This window comes from Protopterus annectens, chromosome 11.part0 (assembly GCF_019279795.1).
Source record: "Protopterus annectens isolate FY-2018-M chromosome 11.part0, PAN1.0, whole genome shotgun sequence".
Classification (NCBI taxonomy): domain Eukaryota; kingdom Metazoa; phylum Chordata; order Ceratodontiformes; family Protopteridae; genus Protopterus; species Protopterus annectens.
In genome coordinates, this window is record NC_056745.1 from 1,552,634,957 (window position 1) to 1,552,655,441 (window position 20,485).

The following is a 20,485-nucleotide window of genomic DNA, read 5'->3' on the forward strand; positions in this document are numbered from 1 at the left end:
AGGTGTTCTCACACCTGGCCACTGTTAAACAGCCATGCACCATACACACTAGGGGGGATGTCTAACAGTTCTGCCCATCACACATGGTGAGGATATGCCCCACACAGGATGTACAGCCCTCAATGGTGATGCCAGACCATATAGTGGATCCACTGGTCATCCACATCCTGCACCCAACACCGGCATGGGGGACCTAAGTGATGACCTCTCCACAACAAACCACACACATCATACGACCGGTGTGGTACCCTACAAGCCCTCCATGCCAGTGTTGAACACAGGCCAGACTGCCAACCGCCTTACGAATGCCTTCTCTGAGCACCCCCATGCATGTCTGCACCAGGCGAACATGATAACATCAGGACATTGTCCACCACAGGTAGGCACATGGTGTGGTGGACCCCAGCCACTGACAAGCTGTACATCAACAGTTGGAGCTAATACATGACAGAGCAATGTCAGTACCAGGGAAACCATCTCCCATTCATACCGGCGTCACCATACGGCCACACATACAATCATCCACGGCCGCTTGTGGGAGTGGTACTGCAGAGGGCACATGAGACAACCATAGGGCCTTCCCTAACTGTGGTAAGGACATGGTTGGGGGCACACAGACTTGCCCGGAAATGGTCCAGAATGGTACAATGGTCACTGCACCCACAGACATTGTCTACAAACCAGCGGACATGTTCCATGCATACATCCACCCCCACCCCCCCCAAGAGGGGACATATCCATCCCACCAGAGTGTAGCCTCCAAAACATCTCATATGGCCTGGAGTGATCTCATAACTCTATGGCGGTTGACACAGCACCAATGGGCACCGATGGTGTCCCTGGCTGTGTGCTACCCATCCTCATTGAGGCCCTCGACCCACACATGAGGCCACTGTGTCATGTTAGCCTTACTATGGGCTATGTCCCCGATGGATGGCATATGGCATCTGTGGTCCCACTATGCCAGGGTAGTGCTCTTCTGGACTGTAGACAGCCACACCCTATCAGCTTGACAAGCCTTGTCTGCAAAGCTGTGTGGAGGTCCATACAGGTGCCCATGGATACAGACAGCGGTGTACAGCCAATACCGGAACATACCCACAACAACATAGTCAAGGGTGGATCCTGCCTCCCGAACCTGCTCGTCCTGTCTGGAGTGGTCACCAAGGCCATTGATGGGGATACGCGGGTTTGCACACAGTACCATGACCTGGTGGGAGCATTCAGAGTACACTCCACATGGGACTCATGGAAAGGCTTGCCAGCGTACATGTGGGGACATATGTCACCCGATGGTTCTCAGAAAGGTTGGAGGTCACACCACACAGGGTTGGTGTTCCTGGTGCCGTGTCACACTCATATCTGGTCTCCAGTGGAGGCCCACAGGGCTCAGTCCTGGGCCCCTGCCATATGGCATTCGACCTTCAAATGTGCATGCAATCATAAGGGGATTGTGGCAGACAAGGTATGCAGATGGCTACACACCAGCCACCATACCCAACACCCCATGTGACACGGACATCCACCTAGGGCGTAATAGACATGGATAACTGGTGCCAGAGCCATGGCCTGCTGCTACATGCCAGAGAAGGTGCAGACCTACCCAGTGTGAAGGACATGTTCGGCCCAATGTAACATGTAGGTGGTAAGCCATTCAAAATGGTGGACATGTTCATGGAAATGGGTAACACACCTGTCGGTAACCTCTGTCAACACACACAATGGCAATGTGTGTGAAGGCATTCCACTGTGGCCACCTGGTCTGGAAGGAATCGCATCCACATCAGGGGTGTTCATTGTACCCCTGTACACATCACACACCACAGCAATGACTGCGTACGATGGCACATCTGGCCTGTATCTAAGCTGACACCTGCAGCACTCGGAAGGACCACAAACGTTCCACAACGCAGGGATGACGGTGCTAGGACATGTGTCACAAGCTGCACGACCAAGGGTACTCCAGCTGTATACCTTCCCAGCACATCTGCTCTGTGGTGATCTGTGCCTGGCATACACGGCCATGTCCGACCTGGGTGACATGGGCATATTTCACCTCCTAGGCTCCAGGCAAACACGGGCACAGAAGCGACTGTCAGACACCTCACCACAAAGATGAGTGGGACGTGCTGGGGGAACAGGGTCAACGGCCAGAGACCCCCTACGACACAGAGAGGAGTGCCAGCCCATGTTAAGGAAAGGCCCTGACTGCCTTTGTCCAGGAGTACTCATGATGTGTGGATGTGTGAACATAGTTATGCGCCAGGCATCATCCGTGTGTCAGTGCTGGACGAGGGACTGGGGACTGATGCATGTGGCATCCCCATCCTAAGGGGTGTTAGCAGCCACACACAGTCATGCTAGGTCTACACATGTCGTAGGGCACATAGCCTGGTATGTACATGTGCCTATGTACCTATGTAGGGGTCCATGCCAGTTGCGGGTACCTGTACTATGCTGATGTTGCCAGACATGCCTGTGGGTACCCCATGACTACACGTGGGGAACTAATAACAGTGCTCCCAGTAGGCACATGCAAGTACACCATCATTGTCATACGGGTTAACTGAACCAACATGGTGCTACACATGTAACCACCACGCATACTGTGTACACAGATCAATGAATGCTGCACCTGCCCTACATGGTATGTCTGCTGCATGATGTCAATGCACAACCCACATCACATACACACCTGTCACCAGCCATACACACACACCACAGCATACACGTCATGTACTATGCGGACACAGGTATCACATACACCTCTCACTATCTTGTCCACCCTGTGCATCAGAATATGTTTGCATAACCGTGCACCAATGGTGTAGCTCACAGTTCTGCGGCAGAGACTTCATCATATGCACAGGGTGATATGTGTGCCACAGGCATGGGCTGTACCAATGGATGACATCATGTGTGTGTGTAAGGGCCTGTGCATTGACTGGGCATGACTGTGTAGATTGCATGTGGATGTGGTGGAGCCCTACAGTTGTGTTTGCTGTGTGTGGGTTTGTGTGTACATGGTTCAGTCATCTGTGATGCCTACATGGGGTATGCTTGACAGCCCCAGACTGTACAGTGCAGGTGTTACGGCTCACTGTGTCCGCCTGCGGCGATGTGACCCACTCCTGCCTGGGGTCGCACGGGCACTACCGGGTGGAGATACAGACTGTCCACTCTCCGATGTCACATGTCCGCTGGAAACGTGCCCACGCCGGGGCCGTCCAGGGCCACGTCCACGTGGCCTGCTGTGTCCTGGTGTGGTTGGTGTAGTAGCAGCTGCACTGCTGCTGCTACCAGCACTGTGTGGGTGGGCATGGGAGGTGGCACGCACATGCTGACCTGCACCTGTTGGTGTTACTGGCCCACACCCACGTGCCCTATGCCTCACCCCTACCATGTGTTCCAGCACAGACAGCTCACGCTCACGGATGGCCATGCCTTGGTCGAGGATCCCAGCCATCTCACCCAATCTCCTATCCAGAACATCGGCAAGATGCTGTTGGGCATTCGCCAATGACTGGATGTTGTCATTCAAGGAACGGATTGCAGACCTCTGCAGCCTCTGCCCTTCCAGGTTCTGCCATTCGGCACGTGCCTGTGCCGCCATTACAGTCTGGAACATGCGTCTGGTTATACCAGCTGCTGCACCCTGTACGGCAGGTGTATGTCTAGCGGTGCTCATCCAACGAGCAGCACCTGCCACATGCCTGTGTGGCACTGCACCAGTCATTGCACTGGCAACATCGTGTGTAGCCACACCTTCTGCAGCCACCACACATTCCTGCTCGGTGCCAACAGACGCTGACTGACCGTCATCCATGGGCAATGGTGTTGGGGTATGTGTCGGCATCTGAACCGTGTGCAGGGATGAATGGGACGTAAGTGTGATGTTCTCCAATGGCACAGTGTCTGCCTGTGATGACCCTGCCTGTGCCTCATGCACATGGTCATCACCACTAGTATCTGTGTGGACACTAGCCTCAGATGGCCCACAGGAGGGGAACTCACCTACAGCACCTGTCAATACAAAGACATACCATCCGTTACAATACAGACATGCACACACACACACACACACACACACACACACACACACACACACACACACACACACACACACACACAGACACATCATGCATGTGATATTGCAGGTGGCATGCAGCATTCCCACAGCACAGACCAGTGAATGCAGACCAGACATTCATAGTGGCAGTATGCACACTGCCCTGGTGGGTACACTACAACAGGCAGGTGTCTTTTAGTAGGCATGCAGTACACACATTCATGGTAGTTTGCATGCATCACCGTGATACACCGTGTGGCCACAGGCGAGTTGACACTACACATGTCTGCCGACACTATGTCATGTACACTGCAAACATGTGCTGTATCATGTGGACATGTGACAATGGTGTCCCACCACATGCACCACATCACAACAGCTGTCACAGTGCAGTGTTATGTGTACAGTCTACAATTACAATGTATGGGTAACAGGGATGTCTGTGCAGGTGCGGTTGGTGTGAGCTGTATACATAGCTGTACAGTGTGGAGTGCAGGCACTGTGCCACTGCACAGTAGCAGGACACAGGTATGTTTCTGTGCGATGCGTGACCTGGACGCATTACATTGCCATGTCTGACAATCAGTTCAGCTGCTCAGCAGCACATATATGGTGGACAATGGTGGCACCTGTAGTAGCTGTGGACAGGCATTCCATGTCACTGGTGTATCACATCGGATGTCCAGGGGGTCCACTACAGTGATGAGGCCACTATGTGTGTACAAGGTGCAATAGTGAATACCCACTGTAGATGTACTGTGTGACAACATGCCTGTAGGTATCGGCCATGGCCTTGTCTGTCTGGGTCATTGACAGTTGTGTGTGGTGGACATCGTGCACACGGCCCTGTGGTGGCCCATGTCACATACAACCATACTAGTCTGAGGTGTCACATTCCCTACGGATATGCAGACAGTGTGGATGTCTGCCATGTCATGCATAGGTCATGTCATGGTGTGAAAATGTTGCAGACAGACATCCACGTGCATGGGACATGGTATGTGCCATGTCACAACGTGCACCGATGCAGGGCATAGGTCACATTGGTAACACCTGTGCTCTGGCCAGATCACAGCTCACTATGTGGTACTGTGTGCATACTGCAGAGGCATACCAATGCATACTACACATGCAGCCATTGTGGAACACCGACACCATTGTATGCATAGCTGACTGCACGTAACACACCAGTAGGTTGTGTGGTGTCATGCCACTCTACGCTAACGGTTGTATCTACTGTACATGGGTGGTGTGTGTGTCGGGTGGTGCAACCTGTATACCGTGACTGGGGCACACACAGGTGTGCATGTCATACCTGGACACATGGGGAATATCAATACACCGTATCATTCCTTTGACTAGCAACAGACTTACCTGCGACAGACCCTTGTCTTTGCAACATGCCAGACGTATCTGTAAAGGAATGACACAAAGGTATACACATTATCCATCACTATCGCCACAGTCAGCACTGTGCATGTCACATCATGCATCTGTGAGTTTGCATCTGCTATGCACATGTCTGGTAACACAGCATAGCATACTGTAGTATGCATCTTGTGTGGCCATATAGCTGGCATGTGTTGCTATATTATGTGTTGAACTATGACACCCACTCCCACGTCGCTTATCATACAGACATGCAACACTGACTTACCAGGCAGCTCAGACCTCATAGTTTGCAGGACACCCACCTCCACGATGGACGCAAGAGTTTCTGCATGTTGTTCCGTGGGTGTACCCAGACTGGCCAGGAGCTCCTCCATGGCTGTGAGTGGGGGCTGGGTTGGTGGGCCACCACCTGTCCCACGTTGTTGTCTGGCGATTGCAGTGGCACGCTGTCTTGCATGCCGGATCAGGTCTGTGCAGTGCCTGCGGATCTGCTGGTAACTGCGGTTGTGTCCGCCCAGGCTGTTCACCCTCCTGCACATCTCCTGCCACATCTCTTCTCATTCCTGTGCCTGCTGTGGCGCATGACTGAATAGGATGTCATGATTTGTATGCAGGTATGGTATAATCACCTCATCCTCCTGACGGATGAATGCGGGAAGCCGGGAACGTGGCATTATCTGTAAGACATAATGATGGTGGCAGGTCAAAGTTACACTGCTGTGCTGGCATACTGTTGGAAATACATTGCTATGACATGTACAACATCTGCACAGTAATCTGTGAAAGGCATCGTGGTGGTGACACAGCCGATGTGTTGGCTTCACACCATTGAGCAGTGGGTGTCACATCATATCTGTGTGCCACCCCATCACACTGTACACGCACCATGTAGATGTTAGCCTGCTGTGGACATGTGCACCTGGCTGCACCTGTGTCCATATCAGTTGGCATAGGTCCCCATGTGACGTCGGTGCTACTGTTCACCTGGACGCTGTGTATATGTCAGTAAACATCACATCTGTAGCCATTGTGAACGTCAGCAGTGGCACTGTACACATACACATGGACACCTGCACATGCATGTGTTGTGCCATGTACATCCACACAGCACTGTACGGGTGTTGGACAACTTGCCACAGCTCACCTGTGTTGCACATGTGATAGACATAGGGCATTGTGTAACCATGACACATTAGCAGGAAAGGCCATGCATAGCATGTACACACACACATTTTCCAGAGCAACACACAGCACCTGTAACACCACAGGGTGCATCACCGCCACATTACTGCTGTGTATGGTTGATAGTGAGAGTGCCTTTTGTCCATTGCACCATGTAGGACTGTGATAGCTCATGCAGCCTTGCTGGGCAGGGCTGCATGGTATGGCAGGGTATGCCACATACATGGCACTGGGTTGTGATCCACCTGGGGGTTGACGTTATTGGCAGGGTGGCTGTCCATTCCATTTGTCATTGCTATGTGTATATGGACATTCAACATGTCTATCACCATGGTGTGGACACCGCCTCAAGCAAGGTATGCTGCACACTGCTTGCTGAGGGTGTGTCAGGTGCATGCAGGTATCACACATCCATGCATACACTGTAACCCTGGCAGGTGCTATGTGCTGTGATATTGATCAACACAGTGCTGTATGTGGACACACACCGCTATCCCGTGCACATGGATGGTTGCCTGCACTGATGTGGGTACCACATATGTGTACATCCAGTGCCTACTGCCACCCCCATGTCTGCTGCTGCACTACACACCGCCATCCCTCCCTCTGTGAATGTGGTGTTGGGCACAGCATAGGTATCCATGTATGGGGACAGGGATGTTCACATAGCAGGGTCAGTGATGGTATCGTTGATCTGACCATACACGTATGACGCACCCCTCACACATACAACCCATTCATATTGTTGTTCACAACGGTGACACAGCTATACTGCTATGCCGGAGACATTCACAGCCATACATACACAGATGTATGCACGTCCATCTGTGGCATGGCCTGGACTATTGGTGTGGTTCGGCACATAACGTGTTTGACTGCAGCTGGCGCAGACCTACTGTGCACATGTCTACACGGTAAGCCTGTTGTACAGTAGGCATCTGTGATGTGCTGTGCAAATATCATATCTGCACATTTGGTTGGTGTCCATCGGTCCACAGGCCAGTGGTGGGACACACAGGGATGTTGCTGAACATATATGCATGCAACCCTGTACAGCTGTAACGCTAGCCTCTCAGATGCTCATGTGTCGTGGACGTGAACACCGTACACGCACATGTGGTTGTGGTCTGCCGTCCGTACCCATCTCCTCCTGTGGGTTGCTATCATTCCACACCCTCCTTGTATTGTATGTTCAGGCTATGCACCTATGTGGGGCTTGTGGGCATGCAATACGATACTATATGCCTTTGCACCCATCACAGACGATGTCACACAGGTAGACCGGCAGCCGTACACGTCACAGCTTGTTGTCGGCACATCACATGTGGTACACATAACACATCTCCTGTGGGACATGGTCAATTGTACGGGCATGTCCAGTGGTCACATGCCACAGCTACCCCTACATGACGGCTATGCAGGACATGTGGCTGTACAGCTACTGTCACATGTACACGTGCAATGCCCCCCTACCTACATCACGTGGTACTACCTGTAGGGTATGTGCGTCTGCATCCATGCTATGGCCATAGATGACAATTGTACATCAATATGTGCAACATACCTCATTGGGGGTTGTCATGTGCACATGTTCCACGTGTCAACGCATTGTTTGTGTCTGTTGGGCGGTCATTGTTGTGCATGGTTTACATGGCTGCCATAGCGTACTGTGTGTGATTCCAGGTACTTCATTGGGCTACCAGCATTGTACATTTTCACAGCACATTCCGGACATCATGTAGCCATCTTACATGACAGTGGGAGGTGTTCCGCCATGTGCACATATGTCACACAGTACGAGGGTGACTGACACACATTGTCAGGACTGGGTTTTGACTGCTGTGGATGTGTGTAATGGTGTTGATGACCATGACTGCGCCAGGTGGTGTCATCTGGATGTGTAACATTCACAACACACACCTACCTTCACATAGCAGCACATCGTCCACGACAATGGACATTCCTGCATGAACACTGTGTGCAGTATGGCTGTATGACCACTGCATGTACCACTGGTAGCCACCAGCATGGCTGCCTACACCAGCAGTGTGTATCCTGTGCAAACATGGGTTACACCTGTCACAACACACCTGTGTCAGATGGCCCTGTAGTGGGTGACAGTGCAGTTCCACACATCATGTAACAGTATACATCGTGCACCAGTATGTTGCGGACATGTGAATGGCTGTGCTACTCAACATATGCACGCATGACACATCACCTGGTACACCGTGTCTGCCTTGCCACCTGCTATTGTGAACACCCTGTGATGACATTGTACAGGCCACATGGACTGGGACATGTGATGGCTCAATGGTGAATTAACCCTCCAGGTGTGTGTCTAGCCAGGTGTCCGGTAGCCAGTGGTCTGCACACAGGGATACTGTACATTGGCCTACTCTGTCACTGGGACTGTTGACTATGGTCATACTGTACTTATGCAGGCATGTGGTGTTTGTCCAGTCTGACAGTCATGTTCAACCACACTACCGTGGCACACATGACCTGCAGACATCTGCCTAAGGTGTGCAGCCCACATGTACATCTTCACATGCTATGCTGCCTGTGCAGCAGTGTCACATGTCTGTCACAGGCAGGCACAGCATGCAGTGATGTGTGACAATGCTTACACCCTCCACTGTGCTGTACACAAGCACTGCACACACAGTACGGCACACATGTCATTTATCTGCAGTGCCTGGGACCTGCCTCCATGCCCTACACAGCACACCTGCGAGTCCAGATTGTACACAGATCATACCTCCCAGGCACATACCTGGACTGCAACACACACGGGTGGGTGGTTCACACACCACACAGTGATTTACACACATACTGTATATTCCCAGACACATTGCATCATAGGTAATCCATGTTCAGATACCCATGTTCGTGACCGCTACACACATTATGACACGTGACGGTGAATACACTGTACACCACAGGTTACATGCTGGCCATGTTGTCATACTGTACATTGCACCTGGGACAGTTGCTACTGCCATGTACTGACAGCAACACGCACTTCCCTAGTATGGACTCCCATGTACCCACACATGCTTGGCCATGCAGTACGCATAGCTGGGTGACACATTACACGACACATACCATACCTACACTACCCTCGGCATGCACCATACCTCCATGTGTCTGTGTGCTATACCTACAGACATCCCCCCTCTGTTTGCTGAACATCCATGCTTCTCGGCCCTGCTAGCCATGCCCTAGACACACGACCATCGCAGCATGCATAGTACATACGCTCTACAGCCGGTAATACCAACATTCACTGACAGAGGTAGTTGATGGCATGGCACCCCGTACGATGGACAGTATACGTGACTATGCCAACACATATCACAGTGCACTTCCACTACATTTACGCACTGGTAGGGACCATGCTATTCCACACAGAGACATGGTGGTACTGGCCTTTTCACAGACGCCACAGTGGTATTCCTGTTCCATGCACATGTGCTGTATGGGCACATGTGCAGGCTGTTGCATGGTAGTTATGTTCACATGTGTGTGGTGCATCACTTGACAGTCATGGTGGGTCCTCATGGTGCATCACATACTCCACAGCTAGCTACCTACACATGACTGCCATACATTGCAGTGTGGGCCCTCACACAGTGTGGTGGTATGTCTCTGCTGTTTGGCTACATCCACATTCAATGCAGCATACAACACTCATGCAGGCATTGCCAACACAGATGTTGCTGGCATCGTGCCTGCCAATGGGGTACCTACCGACAATACACACTCTCACTCACTACAGGGTTCCAATCCATGGCTGGACATTGTATTAACCCTGTGGACACATACATGGTACTGCCATGCACACGTTATGTCCTAGGACACGGTCCCAATGTCACCTCCAATCTCCGTAGTTGTTGTATCCCGCAAACCTGGCTGTTATATGTCTCTGCAGCAGCACACTGCATTGACTGCTAGCCCGTTCATGGACGTTGTGTACCCTGACCACCACACTACCACATCTATCACAGTACACATGGGTGGTACTGCATTGCACGTATGGGGCTGCATTTGTACACCCATGACTGGGCCATTCAGTATGGCACTGGGCCACATCCTCACATACATGCTCCACACACTCATTGACGACCTCCATGCCTTTACTGGCACCCTTGTTGGGCTTCTGTGCACCACAGCACACCACATCCACATGCTGGCCACCTGTCATACCATTGCATGGGTGGTTGGTGTGGTACAGAGGGTGACAATTCAGACATTATCCACTCTTTGCCCTTCAGCACCGTTCCACATTATGGTATTGCCAGTGTCGGCATCCAGCATCACATCGTACCCTATGTCTCAGGATGTTACGCCATGTGACTCCTGTGCAGGTCACACAGTGGTGCAGGCATATCATGCTAACTACAACATGTCAGGTACATGTGACATTGCACAGTCCTCAGTCATGTGGCCCCTCATGCTCACTATTTGCTTACATACACTACATGCTGTCACAGAGTACTGTCCATGCCTACATATACCACATCTACATACCTGTCTGCATTGTAGCTCAACCTACTCATACTGCTAACAACCATACAGGTGTCGGTGTGGCAGTTATATCATGTAGATGTCATTGCATCAGTTACATCACACATAGTGCATACACATCACCTTTGCATAGTGACAGTCATGCACTGTGTATCACATGGATACTGTCCCCATACATGCATATCACATTGTACATGGTTGCTGTACACACACATGCCCCACATGGTGCTGTGGTTGCCATATTCCACTATGGCGTGGGTACACATGTGCAGGGCCACATTTCTGGACTGTATGTCTAGCTGATACATTGGGTGCACTTGTACCTGTGCCATACACACATGTACATGCGGGCAGTGTTACAATGACACATGTGTGGTGTACCTTACACAATGGATACAACTTTACATGTCACAGTATAGTCATGCCGTGATGTGTACCCGGCTCAGACAGTTTACATATGCAAATGACAGTCGTGAAACACATCTGTACTCACCTGCATACCACTAACACAGGGGTGGCATCTACTCTGGCATGGCCCATGTTCTCCACATTACTGATGCATGTAGTACTCCTACATGGCGTTTGCAGTGGGCAGGGTGAATGGAGCACTCCTGCATGTGTGCACACATGCCACATTGCTCAGCCTGGGCGTCTGTGTGACCTCCGCAGACTGGACACACACCATGCTGTGGGACATAGGTCCTGTGCACATCCCACAGGGACACACTGTGTCACTGGTCATGTGATAGCTCCCTTGCTGGTAGGGTGACACAGACCTATGGTACCACCACAGCGGAAGTACTGTATAGACATACAGTTGACATCCACCTCTGCTGTTCAGTGGACACTACTGTGGGGAGGGGCGGTGACACTACTGTGTACATTGCACATGTATTTACACACGGCCCTGCCGGACATCATTGTTGCACACATTGCACCTGCTACAGAACGTTTGGACATGGTTACTTGCTGTTCCCTCCATTTCGGGTACCTATTCTGCTACTACTCTGTCCCATATGTGCAGGCCATACATATCCTGTTTATGTACATAACATTAGGCCATCCCTCCATCATGCATGCTATGCCTGTGATACTGTATATGATTTCTGAACATATCCATCATGACAGCTTTGCATTACACATAATTGACATGGTCACCCCTACTGCGAGGCATACGTGCACGTTGTGCGCACATTCCTTATGACATCGATGGTATATGCCCATACACATGTGTGCTGTGACACTATACATACATTTCCTATCCCCTGCTGTGGCACTTCATTGTTGGATATCCACTGCCAGCATCAGCGTGGGTGGTGGCATTGTTCTGTGTTTGAAATCCCTATGGCGGACCTTGGGTTATCCCGGCTGTGTACATGTTGTCCCACTGCTGTGCACACGTTGTCCACAGTCGTTTGTATGCTCCGCGGCTTAGCATTACATAACCACCTTTCACCACTCTCTGCCTGATGGACAGGTATCTTCACTTACACACACCATTCACATACAGTGCAGATTCGTCATACGTATCATGCGTTACACACCAGTACATCTCGTGGGTTCGACATACCTTTCTGGCCTTTGGTTCTGTATTCGTCACTACTTGCTTGATACTCCTTGTTTTGTCTTCACTATTTGTTCGGTATGAACATACGGTTTGAATATCCAGGGAGTCTTCCTTATATTCGCCGTTACCTGAGGCATGTGGGTTCATCACGCCAATAGCTGTTCCTCGGTGTGTACTTATGCGCATATCACCGGTGATCCTCCTCCATTCGTACGTTACGCGTCGGAACTAGGCCATGGTTCATTCCTCGTGTGGGCGTTGGTTATTTGCAATACCTTAGTGGGGATGGTATGTATTGTATCATGTTTGTGTGACTGCATCCGCTATGTGTGGTGTCAGGTACATTTCGCTGTGGTGTTAGCCATGGATTGTGTGTGTTGGGTATGGTATTTTGTTTGACATGTGGGTGTCCGTGTCCAGGCGGCGTCTGTCGATGGCGTTGTGCATTCAGATGTGTAACATAGCTGTTATATTCCTGTACACGACTGATGCAGGGATGCATCAGCTGCTGCTAGTGTTTCCCACGCGGCTTGTTGCGGGTATGCCGCTGTCATTGACTGCCTGTATGTTTTTGCTACGGTTTCGGCTGTTATCCCTTTGATATGTGCGATGGGGTATATCTGCGGATGTGGGTGATGGGTACGGGGTGTGGGTCTTGCATTTATACATACACGATATGCTTGTGTGTGTGCTCCATCCCTGCTTGGGGAGCTGCAGGTTACCTGTCTGTTGTTCTGGGACTGTTTGTTTTGTTGATGTCGTGTGGTGTCGGTATCGCCTGCATGTGTGCTTCCTGCACGTATTCCTCCTTCACATTGGTTATATATCTGCGGTTGTTCGTACGTGCCTACTATCCATTGGCATTTTGTCACTGATAGTTACGGTGATTGTGGTCCTGTACTTGGGACGGCCTGTATGCTACCGGTTGCCTCCTATTCGTGGCGCTTGCTTACTTAACAGTCGTGGAACACACAGCGGTATTTACGGGACGGTAGGTGGCCACGATCGTTGCCGGGATAGCACATGCGTATTTTTGCCGTACATGCCTGATGCTGTGTAACGTTGCCGACGTATCGTGTTGAGTCTACCATATGGCCGCCATACATACGGTCATGGTTTGTACATGCGTCCTTTGAATCTCCTGTTGGCTATGGTCCTGTGGTACATTCTGGGAATTTCCGCTTTGCATCGTTTTACGTCGCCACGCGCCTAGCTACTGAGGAGCTGTCACTACTACTTTGTGGGTACTGCTGTACATACGCCTATGTTTCCTGTACTGTATGCCTGCGCATGTTATTCCTCTCTGCCTGTGACATGTCACCTACATACACATTTTACAGTGACACACACATTACACACACACAGCGGAACACACGACAACCTCACCTCACACATACACATATTGCCGCCATAGCTCTCAACCTTCCATTTCCAAAATGAGGAACACACACCTTCATAATATGGGACAAATGGGCAAAATGTGGAACACATACTAATGGCTTACTAACAACTTCAGCTAAGAAGGTCATAGGATGGTTAAAATATGCTGATTTACTTATAAAGAAGAACCTTTAATGAATTAATATGATTAATTTCTATTTACCAGGATTTCATTTCAATAAATTCCTAACAATGAATGTGTGACAGACTATTTCAATGTGGAACTTTGAGGAACTTCGAGGAACATGAACTGTTTTAGACCCCAAATGAGGTAATCCTCATAATAACGTACACTTGAGAGGTATGATTGCCGCTTTCGCACCGACGGTTTCACACAGTACCTACGTTGACCGCATCGCCGGCGGTGGTGTGTACCTCCGCATCCATATCCTATGAATACGACACGCACATATCCCGTTACTGTACCGTGGCCTGGCGATCATCCCGACCCACGGATATGCATTGATGCAGGTTGACATTTCCATGGCTGGCGTTCCCTGCTCTGCCCACCCCCCCGGATGATCGGGTTGTCGTTCACTATGTTTACTATGTGGAGATTTCGCCTTTTACTTCTCTGTAAACTTGCATCCCTGGGATTCCATATTTACCTGTTGTACCTTATATCTGTGTATGTGTACATATATATCTACGTGTGTGATGATATCTATCTCCGTATCTGTGTATGCACATAAGTACATATGTGGTCAACTTGCGCCGAAAGTGGCAGCATACGGCTACGCCGTCTGCTGTAGGACCGGCGTGCGGTTGAGGTGTTAGCGTTCCATGCTCCACTGGCTATTGGGTGTGCAGTGTTTGGGTGGTGCCTATGTTGGAGTCACACATACGTCCGCCCATACGGTACACATTACGGGCAGACATGTTTGTGTGGCGTCCATTTCACTGTGTGTGCAGGTAGGGAGGTGTCAGTCCATGGGGCCTACGCTGTCAGAGTATGTGCTATACGTTCCCTCTTTGCCAAGGCATAGGCATATTGGGTACGCCGCCGTCTACCTACTGGGGCTGGCACAGTGTGTTCATGGCGCTGAACGCCCTGTGCCTGTGCTTGCCTTGGCAGTTGTGGCGGGCTTGGTGGCCCTACACCATTATGTCCCTGCAGCAGCTGTTTCCGCAGAATCATATTGTGTAGCATACAACATACTATGAATATGTGGGCACATGTGCCTGGAGAGTACTGCAAGGCTCCACCGGATGTATCCAAGCACCGGAACCGTGATTTCAACATGCCAAACACACGCTCTATGATTATTCTGGTTTGTGCGTGTGCCTCATTATGGCATTCTTGCATGTGTGTGTGTGCATTTCTGATGGGTGTCATCATCCACGGCTCCAGTGCATAGCCAGCATCCCCCACAAGGTGACCTTGTGTGATGTCCCCCCTGGCAAATACCTGATACAGCTGTGAGGCATGCCAGATATGGGAGTCGTGGTAGCTTCCAGGGCTGCCAGCACACACATCCATAATAATGCCCTGCGCATTGCACACGACCTGGCAATTGATGGAGGGGTATCCCTTGCGGTTTATGTAGAGTCTACCCTGCTCCCCGGGCGGTGACTTGATTTCTATGTGCGTACAGTCTATCGCACCCAGTACCTCCGGGTATTGTGCCACACGGTGGAAGTGGCGCATATTGCTAGCCAACTCCTCCTGAGATCTGGGGAAGTTTATATACTCATGGGCATGTCATAACATGGCATCCAGGAACTGGTGTAGTACCCTGGATGCTGATGCCTGTGAGATGCCCATTATATCCCCGGTTGGCCTTTGAAAGGTACCTGTAGCCAGTATTCACAAGCTCACACATACCTTTGTGTCCACTGGGATGGGCTCCCCTCTGTTGTCTCTTGTTCTCAGGCGTGGCCGGCACAGCTCCACTATTTGCTGTAACGTGTCCCTGTCCACCCTGTAGCGCCTACTATCTCCAGGTCTTGCAGCCCCTGGTAGGTCACCCTTGGTCTGAACACTCTCCTTCTCCTATGAGGCCTACGGTAGTTGTCGGCACCCTCCTCTGCAACTCCGTCTGTCTCTGACACATACCTATGCATCACGGCCACGGCGGCACCCAACATATACATATTAAATGTTCCCCGTGTGTTTACACCCTACGGTGCGGCGTTTGGAAAATCGCTGTGTGTTGTGTGCATTCACACTTTATACTGTTGTGCTGTATACCCGGTGATGTCATTGGGTGTGTCTGTGCAGCCGTATCTGTGGATTATCTTCAGTGTTTTACCGTTGCAACTGCAACGGTATTGCCTTTAGTGTTACATTACAGTTGCCTGCATTGGCTTAGCTTTGCATCTTACATTACTGTTTCTGCACGTTGCACCTACTATTGCCTGCAGTGCATCCTGCAGGCACATGGCATATGATGCATTTTGTCTGCCGCCGTTATGCTACCTCTGTACTTGGCTGTGCTATTTCGGTTCTTTGCTCTTTGCATTTCTACTACATCCCCTACTATCTTTGCATTCCTATGCCTCCCCTTTCCCGTTTTGCAGGAGTCTGCATGCAGAGTTGTCAGCTGCCGCCGTTTGCCCTTCCTGGATTGATTGGTGTTGATTGCTCATTACGGCTCCAATTACACTGCTTCCGCATTTCCTCATATTCTCCGCATTACCTTCCTATATCCGTGGTTGTTGACGGGGAGGCCGTCACATGACTGGGTTGGGGAACGTAGTCATCCTTGTGCACATGCATCTGTGCGCGCATTATGTACTCTCAGCGCATCTATTTCCTCACACGCCGGTCCTGCTGCTGTGATGTGCATTGTACAGCCCATGTTTGCTGGCCTCCAATGTGCTTCCTCCTACAGTGGCACACCCCTCTGCGATTGACATGTATTCCGTGTAGGCCACTCCTCGGTATACTACCGCTGCGCCGTTGCTCCATCCTTACACGGCGCGGTTTGAGATTCACTATTATCTGCCTCATTTGCATGGCATTGACTGCTAATACATGGTTACGGCGCGAACACTGCCGCCACTCCTTGACAACCCTTGCGCTGGGGTTGAGGCTTTCCATACATACTATGGTGTGTGGTGGCTGTGCAGCTGATGTGTATTATACTGCTCTTTTAGGACATTTGTCATATTATTTCATTGTTTTGCACCTTCTGTGCACATATCCGGGGGTTCTGCTGTGGTTTCTGCGTACATAACATTTATGTCATTATTTACATTTTGTGCATGTTTTCTTTGGACATTCTCGGTGCCTTTCGCCATTGGCATATTGCACCTGTATGATACCTGATGTTGACAGCCTTCCATTACTCCTTGGTCATGTTTGGGTAAATGTAAACCGTTTTTCTTGGTTTACATTTCCGTGCCCTTACGCTACACCTGCGCCACTTCGTGGATCGATATTTGCCTTCATTTGCATGGTGCAATACCGCACACAGTGTGTTTAGCATACCTACGCCGGGGGCGGCACAGGTCCGGCGCATGCCGGTAGTGCACGTGGGATTGGTTCATACCTGAATCGCTCGGTGGCCATATTTGGCTTTATAACGCCGACGCTATGCGGGCGCCTGGCGCAAGGTTCATGAATCCCGGGGCTAGTCTTAACACAATTATCAATATTACATGATAATTGAAATATTTAAGCACTTTAAGTTTTCATTTTTTTATTTAATTTATGTGTTTTTATTCTTCATTCTGTCTTCTTAGTTATTTCATTTGCAATATCTTGTTTTATATTTGTATTGACTCGTATGTTTCTTCAATATCTGTATTCATGTCATTGAATTAAAGGTCTAAACCTAATACTGTGAGCTCAGTGAGTGATATGATTCATTAATAAGAGACTGAATGACATGTGGCATCTAAAGTGATCAAGAGAAAGACAGAATGCTATGAAAAGCAGATCTAAAGTTAGCTGACCTTAATTATAGCAGCAGATGTCTGTAGAATGAGTGAAAATTCATCAAAATTGAACCTACAGCTTCACAATGTAAATTGCTTCACAACAGTAATATGGATGTTATTAAAGTTATTGTGCTAGCCTCTTCCTTCCTTTGAAGGTTGGTGGATTTAAAATTTTCGTTGCTGAAATTGCCAGCCATGTTAATTTTGAAGTATTGGACACTTATCCTTCTTGGTTTAAATAATGAAACAGGTTGGCCAGTGTTACTATAATGTTATATATAGCTTTAATTATGCATAATTAGGTTTGTTGACAATTTGTTTTTAAAATGTTAATTAACGTACAATTTACTTTTATTACTTAGTTAAAATTACATTATCTATTGCCTTCTGTTTAAATTTAAAGGCAAAATGTCACCTGTGGCAGGAGAATTTATTTTAATTAAAGTTAAATGTATTTATTTTTCTAAGTTATTTGTGTTTTGTTTTTATTATAGTAATAAAATGGTACCTTCTGAAATGTCTTTGTCTCAGATAAGAGAGCTAATCAAAATGTTAGACGTGTAACACTGTGGGTAAAAGCAGAATTATGAAATTGGATAAAATGCAATAAAGATGATCTACAAGACTCACAACAAAATGTATGTTGGAGCAGTTATGTATAAGCTGTAGAAAAGTTGTAGAAAAAATGATTTTGCTAAAGTATGTAAGGTATTCTGCGGTGGTGGTGCTGTGGTAACGTTGTCGCCTCACAGTTAGACGTTGCCTGTTCGATTCTCAGTTAGCGTGTCTTCTGTGTGGTGACATGCATGAACGGGCGTTCCTTCATTGAAGGTTGTGCGTTAGGCCCGGCAAGCCAGCACATAAAACTCTACTGCCAATCATTAGCAGACCGGAGTTCCGCTGTGGTGACCCCTAACCGGGAAAAGCCGAAAGACACAAACAAATGTAAGGTATTCAAATTACCTTTGCAAGTGTGTATGTGGTGGTATAAAAACCATGAAGATAATTTATTTGTGGGAAAAACAATTTTGAAAACATGAGTACTAAGTGAAAATATAACAGAGAACTGAACAGTAGGATTAATCAAAAAGCTATATTAAGATGAGCACATGGGAAGAATATAATCTGATTCCCAGCTAAAACATTTGAATCTATGAGACTGAAAGAAAATAAAATCAAATCATTCTGTTCAGAACAGATCCACTGTATCTTGCAGAGACAACATTAGTCAAAGCTTCAACAGATAAAACAAATTTCAACCAGTCACAAAAAAAGTTTTTTTTTTTTTTTTGCATGGATCCAACCTCCCATGCTCATATGTGAGCTTTGCTTCTCATACCTCACTTATTTATATATACTAACTCCATGGCTGCATAGCCTTGGAGAAAATTGAAAATCCACAAAAATGTATCACTGCTATTGCACTAATAGAAAACAAGTCAACTGTGATTCTCAATAAGGAAATAAAAACTGATGAGTTGCAGCTTGAGGAGTGTTATTCTACAATTTGCAGTTTTACTGAATTCATACACCGTCAAGAGTATGGCAGCTGTACAGGTCATTGTGTGTCAGCACTGGATCAGAAACTGCTTATTTCAGAATGTATGAGCAAGACTGGACTAGGCTATTACCAGGATTTCATTATCACATTCAGAGAAATCATGACATTTCTGTATTACTGCATTTTCCAATGAAAATTCCAGTACTAATGAAAAGTTAGTTGCAAAGAATGGAGACCTTTGGTGTAATTAAGAAACAGAATAAGCCTGCTGAGTCAACGAATACTCTGATTATTGTTGTAAATTCTGACAAGATTCTTGTATACATTGACATAAAAAAAAATAACTAAAGCTAGGCAGATGATGACCAGAGATTATGACAAATTAAGCTTGGTGGGGAAAATTCCACCTGAGTTAATTTAATACAGCTATAGGAAAATACAGACTCCATAGACTTTATTTTGGTATTTTGTCAGAACCTGAAGTATGTCAGAGTGCTACCTAACAACTAACAAGAAGGTTTGAATATTAACAGTAATATTCTGGTTTGGCTTGTGACCAGAAAAGGCTATTCAGTTAGTCAATAAACTGAGACAGTATATCCTGAGGCTGAGCAAAGATAAGTCCAAAACTAGAGATGTGAAACTGAGATAAATGGCCCAAATGTTAGCTTCAGAAGACTTGGAAATAGATGATAAGAAAATTGGACCAAAGGATGAACAAGCACTTACTCCAGTTTCAGGGTAAAGATACAGCAGCCTTCAAAGTTTATTCAATAAAAGTTTATAATGAGATGCACTGAACTGAAAAAGAAGACTAATGGTGAAGTGAGATAACATTTATTAATTATGTTTTGATTTTGTTTACTGGATTTGTCTGAATGAGTTTAGTTAAAAACATCTTTTCAGTGGAGGCCCGGGG